Here is a 10,431-nt window from a genome sequence, read left to right as displayed (position 1 = left end):
TTCACAGTCTGTCAACATCTTGAATTCAGACTTTTAGCCTCTAGAACAGTGAGAGAATAAATTTATGTTGTTTTAAGCCACCAAGTTCATGGCGATTTGTTATAGAAGCCCTAGGAAACTAATAGAACCAGTATGAGGATTAATTTTTTAAATATAGAATTCCCAGAACTTCTCAACATCAGCCACCAAATTAATGCAAGGAAAAAAGCCTAGTATGGCTACTTGTGGTTCAAATATTGGGATGAGGTGCAGCATGCCTTTAAGTTACTAGCTCACTATGGGAGATGGAGCTAGAAAAATGTTGGGGGCAGGCAGAGGCCTAAGATACTGACCTAGTCAGGGGCTGGCCATGGAAGCCTACTGCAGCAGTGACCACAGTGCCCAGAATTAGGGCTGAAGCCCTATGGTTAAGAAAATACTCAAATATGTTTTTTTTTTAAAGATTTATTTATTTATTTGAGAGAGAGAGAGAATGAATGCACAGAGGGGCAGAGGGAGAAGGAGAGTTCCAAGCAGACTCTGTGCTGAGCATGGAACCTGATGCAGGGCCCAGTCCCACGATTCTGAGACCATGACCTGAGCTGAAACCAAGAGTCACACTTGCCACCTTCACAGCCAACCAACTGTGTCATCCAGGTGCCCCTTAAAAATATTCAAATATGTTTTAAGAAAGAGGATATGAAATGAAGTTGACAGGGTATTCACTAAGTGTTGGACTCTGGGTTAGGTGCTTTACATACATTTTAACATTAAAAGCTATCATTTATCCAACACTTAGATACATTCTACCTGCTCTCCTACAAACTACGTGTATGATATTTTATTTGGCTCTATGGTATAATGAATGCAATTAGCATTATACCCAATTGCAGTTGAGGAAAATAAGTTTTAGAGAGATAAGTCATTTTCCCAAGTTTCCACAACAAATAAGTGAAAGATCTCAGATTTGGACCAGATTTGGACCAGATTCCATAACATATGCAATTCTGCTGAAGGTCACACAGGTAGTGAGAGTCAGGAAAGGATTGCCCCATATTCCTGCCATTTGCAAAGGCTGTATACTCTTTTCTCAGCAACTTCACTTCAAATAACAAAACAGTGGTGAGAGAGAAGAGAAATGCCATGGTGGGTGATATAAATTTAAACACTCTCATCAAGACCAGGACGCTGCCTGGAGGAGGAAGGAACAAGCTCTGTGCCAGAGGCAGTAGCTACAGGCACAAGAACCCCCAGGTGTGGAAAATGAAGAAAGAACTCTGCTGAGGGATTTCTTTTTTTTTTTTTTTTAAGATTTATTTATTTATTTGAGAGAGAGAGAATGAGAGACAGAGAGCATGAGAGGGAGGAGGGTCAGAGGGAGAAGCAGACTCCCTGCCGAGCAGGGAGCCCGATGCGGGACTCGATCCCAGGACTCCAGGATCATGACCTGAGCCAAAGGCAGTCGCTTAACCAACTGAGCCACCCAGGCGCCCGTCTGCTGAGGGATTTCTGAATGCAGAGAGGCAGAGTTAGAGAAAATCTTAGGGTAACACTGAGTTCAGGGCTTTCAGGTCCCAGATGCACTACTGTCTCCAACACACAGTGAGACTCTTCAGCTAACTCATTTGCACTTCTATAGCCTTTGAGGATGGTCCTCATCATGCATCTTTTTTGTCCTAGGATGCTGCTAGACCAGCACCTGTCATGCTACTGATTACCATGCAAAGTGTTTTTAGGATCATTCCAGAATGAAACACAACCAGCATGGTAAATCTATTGACACTAGAAAGAAAAGGCACAGAACTCACACCAACAAAATACTGGTTTGTGACTGTCTTTTCACTTTTGGGCATGGAGCCAGGCAATGGAAGTGTACACTGTAGACTTGCCCCTCTGAATAGAAATTGCAGTCTATGTGACTATACACTAAATAAATGGCAGATAGTTGCCAGATGAGTGAATTCCCCGGGTCAATGTTTTGGTGGCTCAAAGAAGGGCTGGTGTGCACAGTGAGATTAGATCATCAGGATTCAGTCTTGGTTCTGTCACCTCCAACATGCTGTGTGACCTTAGGTAAGTTACTTAATTTTTCTGTTTCTAAAATTTCTCATCTGCTAAAATGTAATCTGTAAGAAAATCATTGATCTAATAGAGTGTTGGAAAGATTGAGATACTATATAGTCAAAACAGATGGCAGTCACACTATTGATGGTGGTAGTAGATAGAGTTATTGTACCATACTTGTCACTTCTGTGAAGCCTATCTCCATTCCACTACTATTGTAGAGGTCTCAAAGACCAGTGCATGACCCCGGCCTCAGATCATTATCACAAACCACCAATCCCTAACCTCACATTATTTTCTAAAGTCTGTATCACTGAAACATTCAAACACCATTTTGTATTCATCTTCTTGAAGGACTAGATTTTGGATCCGTCACTACAGGATCAAACATATCAAATTATTTGCAGATAGTGATGAGGAAGGGTGTGATGGCATTTAGAAGCTTCTCTTCCTATAGTCAAACAGCTTGATTCAGAGTGGCTCATGAGACTTGGGAAGAACAATCTGTGGCCATGAGGTATAATAATCTGGGGGTGAAAGTCCTGCTTTTGTGTCATTTTCAAAGGTCTCTGACCTACAAAGGGAATGGGCACTTGCTCAGAACTATACCTGGTCCAGCTTTTTTTTTTTTTTTAAGAGTTTGTTTGTTTGTTTATTTTACAGAGAGAGAGAGAGAGAGCAGAGGTAGGGAGAGAGACAAGCAGACTCCACACTGAGCGTGAGCCCAAGACATAGCTCAATCCCACAACCCTGAGATCATGACCTGAGCCTAAATCAAGAGTCAGATGCTCAACTGTCTGAGCCACCCAGGCGCCCCAGGAGTATACCTTGTCAAGTGTGAGTGGGACCTTGTGGTTCCTCTGGTTCTGATCCCTGTACAGTTTCCTCTCAGGAAGTTACCAGGCCTGCTCATGAAAATCTTGGGATGGAGAACTGCATGGAAGGATATGGGACTCCACTCCTGCTTTGGATGGTTCTTATAGAAACTTAAAGAGACACAAATGCCATCTACTCACAAAGCCACCACACAGGTGCTGGCCTACTGCCTTTCTTGTCTTCACACATTTGAGGACATCCATTTATGTCTCTTCTGGGGCTTCCTTTCCTTGTAACTTCCTGGTTCTTTCTTGGGATCTTCACACTAAAAGCTGTTTAGTTCTTCCGGAACCTTGGACTCTCCAATCTGAACATGCTGCAGTTTGTCTTTTAGAGTGTGGCATTAGAAATAAGTTCCACACATCCAAGTGCATTGTGACCAGGGCATGAGTATTCTCCTACTTTCTAAATGTGCCATTTCTGTTAAAGCATGCATTCTAAAAAATTTTGATATGAGTTTCACAGTTTCAGAATTTATTATTTGCTCATATTCTAGAAACACTGAACTATTTCTCATCTTGCCTTATTCATACTCCACATATAGCTCTCAACTGATAGTCCTACAAACTAAAAAAAAAAAAAAAAATTATTTGGTACAACCTTACAGTACTAGTTGTCTCCATTACTAGATTCCAAGCCTCTTGAGACGAAGAGATCAAATCAGATTCAGAAACATCACTGAGCATGTATCATGCATGTGCTAGGAACATTCATATATATTATCATATCTATTATCTATTTATAAATATATTCATATATATTATCAATAAAAATGAAAAACAGCTTCAGACATGTGAAATGTCTTATATCTCTGTAAGAGACAGATCCACAACCTGAATGCATGCCTTCTGTTCTAACTAGAGTGCCCTTTCTTAATTTATATTTAACTTTAATTTTGAAATATTTCAAAAAGAAAAGTGCAGAGAATAATGCAATACAAACTTGTGCCCTAAAATACCAATTTTTTTTCAGATTATTAATATTCTGCCAAATTTGCTTCAACTGTAAAATATCTGGGACTATATTAACTTTAGGGGAGAAAACATATTGCACATTTAATTTCAATAATTGCTAATGATTTATCAAGACTTCCTATTTCTTTTTGAGTCATTCTGGCTTATTCATATATTTTCAGAAAATTATTCATTTTATTTAAGTTTTTAAAATCAGGTGCACAATGTTTTTCATACTCTTCTCTTAATATTTAAGAATTTTCTATGTACTTATGCCCCATTTATTTATAGCAATATTGTATATTTGTACATTTGTTTTACTTTTCCCCACTTCATCATTCTTGTTAAAGGTTTGCATATTTTTTAAAAAATTTCCAAAGGAAGAGCTTTAGAGTTTATTGACATGCTCTATTGTTTCTTAGACTCGTATTTAATTATTTCTTCTCTCTAGCTCACTTAGGTCTGCCTTCTTAGTATTCTTAGGTAAATGAGTTAAATGCTTAAGTGATTTATTTACACTCCCTCATTTTAGAAGATCTGTTGAACTTACATTGTCATTCATTTCTAAATATTTTGTAATTTTCATTTCCTTTTTTATCCCATAAAGTTACTTAGGAATTCATTTCTAAGTAGCAAAATAAATGCTTTGTCCAAGGTGCACTTTCTACTTACTTATAATTAAGATGCCTCTTGAACAAAGGATGTAACTTGCATATTGATTCTTTGAGACATTTTGAGCCTCCCCCTTTTTTTTTTTTAAGATTTTATTTATTTGCGAGAGAGAGAATGAGAGACAGAGAGCATGAGAGGGAGGAGGGTCAGAGGGAGAAGCAGACTCCCTGCTGAGCAGGGAGCCTGATGCGGGACTCGATCCCGGAACTCCAGGATCATGACCTGAGCCGAAGGAGTCGCTTAACCAACTGAGCCACCCAGGCGCCCGAGCCCCTTCTTTAAGTTAAAGTGTAGCTGATGTACAGTATTAAATTAATTTCAGGTTTAGAACATAGTGTTATAATATTTATATACATTACAAAGTGATCACCATGAAAAATCTAGCCCCTGTCACCATACGAAGTTGTTACATATTATTAACTGTAATCCCTATGCTGTACATTGTATTCCCTTGTCTTACTTACTTATAATTGGAAGTTTGTATCGTTGAATCCCCTTTCCTATATAAGCCATTATTTTTTTGTGACTGAATAGCTGGTCAGTGGTTTCAAATGTTCTGTGCATACATTTTATCCATCATTTGCAGATGTGTATACACATACTTATCTATCTCATTAACTTTGCTGATATTTTAACTTCATTTTTCAAATTAACATACCATAAATTTGACTATTTTTTTGGTGTTCGACTGTATGATTTTAAGCAAAGTATAGATCAGGATACAGAATTGTTACATCACTCCAAAAAGCTCCATCATGCTATCCCTTTGTTGTCATGTCTTCTCCAAATCTGTAACTCCTGGTAGCCATCGCTCTGTTCTCTGTTACTATATAGTCTTTTCTATTTGAGAATGTCATATAAATGGAATTGTATAGTATGTAACCTTTTGAGATTGGCTTATTTTATTCAACATATTGCCTGTGTAAGGAGTTGAGGAGGACTGACAAAGAGTGAACTTGAGAAACCATCAGCAACAGAAATGCTTTTTTTCCCCTCCGTGTATCCCTAATAGGGTTCAGAATGAAAACCTCATTTGAGGAAATGTTTTACCCATGACTGTTCACTGGGCCATCTAATTCAGACATTCCAGAACAATGTCTTCTGACCACCACACTGAATATTGAACCATCTTGAGTATTGCTGATATCAGTTCCTGAGTCACTTCCTTTGTCGGAAAACAAAGCTTCTTGCTTTCCTTCCTTAGACCTGCATCTGAACACTCAAATATTTTAATTGTCTCACATTTGGAGAGAACATTCTCATGCAACATTCCATTGCTGACAGAAAGGCTGACAAGGCAGCTGACACAGTGGCTATTACTTTGAGCAGTTTCTAAACAATATCATTTTGCTGCCCTTCCGCTTTCAGTGAAATTATAGGGTGTTTTCTTCTTTGTAGAACAATGGAGCTCAGCTCCCACACCAGGGGTCCTGAACCGATTCCATACCAAACTCCTGAGCCTCAGCATTAATGCAATTATCATTGAAGTTGTCAATTCAGGCACTCACAGCCTCACTATATTGGTTCATTTTGGCATGCCAGAAAAATCAGGAATGGAGTTACAAGCCCTTCTCTGGATATATAATGTATGTGTGTATATAAAAAATATATATATGCATATATATGTGCATAAAATATGTGTGTGTATAATCTCCTGCTAATTTGAAATGCATCCTGAGTAAATAAGAGCAGTATTTATAGAAATGCATGGTGACAGATCAGCTGTGAATCTGAACTGGGGGCTGATAAATTCTCATTACCTTCATCTACCTGACAAATGAAATGACCTGCTAAGCAGCTGCTGAAAATTCAATGAGATACCTGCAAATAGCAAGCATTCCATGTGAAAAATGGACAAGTTTGGTGAACATCTTGGACTGGAATCACACAGAATGGAGAAAAAAAAAGAAGGTCTCCCCATGCCCTGAATCTGCAGAACGATTGGAAATGGTGGCAGTTTGGGTTGCTGTTACCACTCTAATTTTCTTTCCGCCCCCAGTCCACAGAGAAAGCAATCCCTGACTTTTCCCTATCCTTAGATTTCCATTAATCTCTCTCTTAAGTCCCTAACTAATGCACAGAATTGAGGTATGTCTGCATATAGAGCAGCAATCTCCAACACAGAATACACACATCCAAGGTGGAGTTAATGTGATGATCTACTGAGGAGTGAAAGTAAACTATGAAAACTGCCCTTACTGTTGAATCACAGACCTGTACCTCTGAAACAAATAATACATTATATGCTAAAAAAGAGAAGATAGTAGGAAGGGAAAAATGAAGGGGGGGAAATTGGACGGGGAGACGAACCATGAGAGACTATGGACTCTGAGAAACAAACTGAGGGTTCTAGAGGGAAGGGGGGTGGGGGAGGGCTAGCCTGGTGATGGGTATTAAAGAGGGCATATATTGAATGGAGCACTGGGTGTTATACGCAAACAATGAATCATGGAACATTACATCAAAAACTAATGATGTAATGCATGGTGATTAACATAACATAATAAAATTTAAAAAAATGCAAAAAACCCCACAACTGCCCTTACTTTTTTTTTTTTTTAAAGATTTTATTTATTTATTTGTGAGAGAGAGAATGAGAGAGAGCACATGAGAGGGGGGAGGGTCAGAGGGAGAAGCAGACTCCCTGCGGAGCAGGGAGCCCAATGCAGGACTCGATCCAGGGATTCCGGGATCATGACCTGAGCCGAAGGCAGTCGCTTAACCAACTGAGCCACCCAGGCGCCCCTGCCCTTACTATTTTTGCTTTATTCTTTTTAGACACTATATTTGCAATTTTTTAAATGTTTATGACATATTAGTGTCATTGTATACAATATCATTATAAATGATAGATATATCAATTTTATATTATAATCATCACATATAAGTGGTAAATATATAATAACACATGTTATGTTATATTATTATATATAATATTCTAAATAGTATGAGTGCATGCTCATTTTTTTAAATGATAGGACTATGTAATTAAAAAAATTAAAGAACACTATTCTAGAGAAAGTCTTCTGAAATGTTAATATGCACATAAGCCATCTGAGGATTTTGTAAAATGCATATTGAGATTCAATAGGTCTGGAATATGGTTAGAAACTTTGCATTTCTAACAAACTCCCAGGTAATGCTGATGCTGCTAGTCCTTGCATTACACTTAGAATAGTAAAGCATGATTTAATGTCCTCCTGAAAGTATCCTCCTCCCCAAATATTTTTCCTTTTGGGACAGTAGAGACACCTGGAAACTCCTCTTGTGTTGAAACTTCTATTTGGAGGGCAAAGGTATTGCTTTCTGTTTGTTTGTTCTGTTTCATTTTGTTTTGTTTTGATTCAAGCCTCCCTGGATAAGTAGATACATAGGTATGTTGATGTTGGTATCCTCTAGAAAAAAACTCTGAGGCAAAGATTGGCATGCATCAAATTTACTGGGAAGTGCTTTCAGGAGATAGTTGTGGGGAATGTACAACAACCCATCACTAGATATGTCTCTGAGAAGAAAGTGTGCCTTTGCATGAGCTGGTTTGTTCAGCGGAGGGAAATTCTCAGAGAGCAACTAAGCTGAAGGCTGTCAACAGCCTACCCTCCCAGCAGCTAGAGGAATGAGTGCCTCTATCTTAAAGGGTAGGGACCTGGGCAGCACACCATAGCATCTGCTATAACTTACCCCAATTAACCCCTTGTTACACTCAGATACACTTTGTATAATAAGATCCTCCAGGATTCTGATGGGCCTCTATTCCTGTGGAATTATATGATAAAGTTTAGTGGGATGAACTAGAGTTACTGTTACTGTAGTCTTTTTTTTTTTAATTTAATTTTACTATGTTATGTTAGTCACCATATAATACATCATTAGTTTTTTTCATTATTTTTTAAATTTTATTATGTTATGTTAATCACCATACATTACATCATTAGTTTTTGATGTAATGTTCCATGATTCACTGTTTGCGTGTAACACCCAATGCTCCATTCAGTATGTGCCCTCTTTAATACCCATCACCAGGCTAACCCATCCTCCCACCCACCTCCCCTCTAGAACCCTCAGTTTGTTTCTCAGAGTCCATAGTCTCTCATGGTTCATCTCTCCCTCCGATTTCCCCTCCTTCATTCTCCCCTTCCTTCTCCTAATGTCCTCCATGCTATTTCTTATGTTCCACAAATAAGTGAAACCATAGGATAATTGACTTTCTCTGCTTGACTTATTTAACTTAGCATAATCTCCTCCAGTCCCATCCATGTTGTTGTAAAAGTTGGGTATTCATCCTTTCTGATGGCTGAGTAATATTCCATTGTATATATGGACCACATCTTCTTTATCCATTCATCTGTTGAAGGGCATCTCGGCTCTTTCCACAATTTGGCTACTGTGGACATTGCTGCTAGGAATATTGGGGTGCATATGGCCCATCTTTTCACTACAAGATGCTGTTACTGTAGTCTTAAGATGACAACTAATACTCATCAAAATTGAGCCAAGTGATTCCAAGAAGTTCCCAAGTGAATGACCTATGTATCCAACATATTCTTCTCTGCCTACATAGTATAACAGTATCTTATCTCTTCCTGATGGTCAGGGTCCAGAACCCTTGCCTTGCCTTCCTGCTGTTCTCTTGAAATAATGAAGTTGAAGTGATGGAGAGAAAGTTACAGCTTAAAGTTCAATGGTATTCATTTGTGCTCTCCTGTTGGAAGACTTCCTTTTCTAAGAACCTGTAATCTTGCAGAGCCCAAAATTTGGGCTCTATCACATCTCCCAAGTGAGTCACTGAAACTGATAGTAAGTGGGCCCCTCCTACTTCCACCTTTTGGATCCCAGATATATGATATTACCTGTTGGGATCCTTGATGTGTCCTGGAAGATAGCACTACTTCCTCACAGGGCATCATCATCAAGCTAGTGCCTCAGTTGCAACTTGCTCTGTTGGTGTGGCATCTTTTGGGTGGTATGGAATATGACAGAACAAGCAGATCCCACCCATGATCCTGTGTAAACTGCCATACCTTCTCTGTTGTGAAGAGGCTTCCTAGGTCAAATACAGTGCTATGCAGGATACAGTCCCTTGTATGAAAACAATGTGGGAAGCAAGTTTTGAAATATATGTGATGAATCATGGATGCTTGGGTGGCTCAACTGGTTAAGTGTCTGCCTTTGGCTCAGGTCATGATCCCAGGGTCCTCGGATTGAGTCCCACATCCAGCTCCTTGCTTGGCGGGGAGCCTGCTTCTCCTTCTGCCTGCCACTCCTCCTGCTTGTGTTCACTCTCTCTCTCTGACAAATAAATAAATAAAATCTTTAAAAAAATATGTTATGAATCAATTCTGCCAGGCAAGAAAAGCAAACCCATATTTAAATACATTTTAATTCTAGTCTTTGAGGGACCACTCTTAAAGTTAACTTTGATGCATATACAACAAAGGCATTAGGACAATTCTATGAGAGCTCTTGACCTGGAATAGCCTTTCAGAATTCTCCCATATGTGAACAAGGGAACCAGGGGTATATACACTCACATGGACAGGTCATTGGATGTGGGATGCTCTTGGGAAGGGGTGGGACCTTGGTCAAGGTGACCCTCTTCAGGTCACGGCAATTCCCGCTGAGGAATTAATCTGAGAGCTGTCAGCTACCAACATTTCCATGACCAGAAAAAAGGAGTGCTTTACCCCCTAAAGGAGATTAGAGGATCTGAGCCATGCACCACAGTACCACAGCATCCACTACAAGATATATGGATATTTTTGCTCCCTGCTCCTTTTTTTTTTTTTTAAAGATTTATTTATTTATTTATTTATTTGAGAGAGAGAGAGAGAGAGAGAGAGAGAGAGAATCTTGAGCAGACTCCCTGCTGAGCATGGAACCTTATGCAGGG

The sequence above is a fragment of the Mirounga leonina genome, unplaced genomic scaffold (genome assembly GCF_011800145.1).
Source record: "Mirounga leonina isolate KUSES-001 unplaced genomic scaffold, KU_Mleo_1.0 Mir_93, whole genome shotgun sequence".
Taxonomy (NCBI): Eukaryota; Metazoa; Chordata; class Mammalia; order Carnivora; family Phocidae; genus Mirounga; species Mirounga leonina.
Note: the sequence above shows the minus strand (reverse complement) of the source record.